Here is a 2218-nt window from a genome sequence, read left to right on the forward strand (position 1 = left end):
AAATTTTTTTTTTTTTTTCCCAACTGTCATTACCCCATATTAATAACAACAATATATAAATAAATTTGGTACATATATAAAATATAATATATATATATATATATATATAGCAATATTAAAAATACATATTTTAAATTTTTATTTTAAACATAAAACATACATATATTTAAATATATATATATAAAATATATATAAATAAAATATATTTTTAAATTATAGATATATTTTAAATTAATTTGTATAAATACAAAATTTAATATATATAAAATATTATATATATATATATAATATATGAAAATATATATTTTTTAATTATATAATTTAAAATTTTAATATCCATAATTTTTGTATATATCCCTTATAAAATATATTTATAATATTTTTTTATAAAAGTATATATACAAATATTATGTATATATATATTAATTTATATATATATAAATATAAAATTTTAAATACAAATTTTAATATATTTTTATATATATATTTTTAAATATTTTATAATATATATATTTTAAAAATATACAAATATTTATTATAATATATATATAATATAAATTTTTATACAAATATACTATAATATATAGGTATATATTTTATATAATATATTTTTATAAATTTATAATATTTAATATACTTTACCAAACACACACCACACACACATAACACCACACACAAACAAAATAAATTTTAAATATAAATTTTTGAAATATTATTTAAATATATAAAAATTTTTTTTATATATATATATATATTATATAAAATATAACTTGTTTTTGTGCGGGGATTGTTGAAGAAAACTTTTAAAAATTTTTTTTAGGCAGGGGGTTAATTTAATTTTCTGACTTTGAAAAAATTAACCCGCTGTTTAACAAAACATCCCGTTTTTTTGATTTTATTTGTCACTTAAGTTTCATATTAAAAATGGCATTTTTTTTTTGGTTGGGTCATTTTATTACCCCATTATTGTTTTTTAAACGTTATCAAAAATCTTTCAATCATTATTTTTATGTTTTTTTTTAAATTTTAAACATTTTTTTCATCTTTTTTCCAAATTTTATTAACATCATTTCCTATCTTATTATCATTGCTATTTAAAAATATTGATTTATTTTGAGGGGAAGAAAGAGGAGAGAAAAGGGAGAGAGAGGGGGGAAAGGGGAAGAGAGAAGAAGAAAGAGAGAGAGTGGGGAGAAAAGAGCCCAAAGGAAGGGGAGAGAGAGAGCGGGGGAGAAAAGGAGTGAGAAGAGGGGAAACAGGAGAGAGGGGGGGAGTGAGAGAAACAAAAGAGAGCGAAAAAAAAAGAAATAAATAAAAATAGATAGACGGGATGGAAAAATGAAAAAAATAAAAAAAAAATATAGAAAAATTACACAGATTAATGGGAATATAATAAACCCAAATAAAAGGAAATAAAAAATAAAAAAAACAAAAATAAAGAATAATTAAAAATGGGTTTAATTTGACACAACCAAAAGACTCAAAAGGTGTGGGGGTTTGACTTTAAGAAAAGACAAGTGACATATTGACAAGGTTTTTATCCGGGGAAACGTCATTTAGCGCCTAATAACATGATTACATCCCGGAGTGTGCGTCAGGGTGTGTGTGTGTGTTGTTATTCTCATGGATTCATCCGTTTAAAACCATCGCGAACGGGTAATTAAGCAGTATTTTTTTTTTTTTTTTTTTTTTTTTTTTGAGGAGAGATAGGGGGGGGGGGAGTAGTTTGCGGCGGGCTTTTTTTCTGGCGTTTTTTTTTTTTTTTTTTTTTGGGGAGGGGAGAGAGAGAGGAGAAGAGAAAAAGGAGGAGAAAAAAAGAGAGAAGAGGGGAGAGAGGAGAGAGAGAGAGAGAGAAGGGAAGAGGAAGAGAGAAAAAAAGAGAAAAAAAAAAAAGGAGGATAGAATAAAAAATTTTTTTTTTTTTTTTTTTTTTTTTTTGAGGCGGTTGGGGGCGGGGGGGCGGGGTGGAGGTAAGGGAAGAAAGACCTTTTTTAAAAAATATCAAAACCATTTTAAAAAAAAAAAAAAAAAAAAAAACGTTATGTATTCATAGCTTTATTATACTTGTTACTTGATTTACTCATGTGACCCGTTATATCACCCTCATCAACACAGGCGTTTTTGGATCATTATAGACTTCAATTAATCCTCATTCTTAACACTAATCTACAGCCTCGACACTGTCGTTCAGGATAACAACTCAAAAACAGTATGTCAC

The sequence above is a fragment of the Penaeus japonicus genome, unplaced genomic scaffold, assembly GCF_977035675.1.
Source record: "Penaeus japonicus unplaced genomic scaffold, GWHDUDI00000001_assembly GWHDUDI00000019, whole genome shotgun sequence".
In the NCBI taxonomy this organism is placed as follows: domain Eukaryota; kingdom Metazoa; phylum Arthropoda; class Malacostraca; order Decapoda; family Penaeidae; genus Penaeus; species Penaeus japonicus.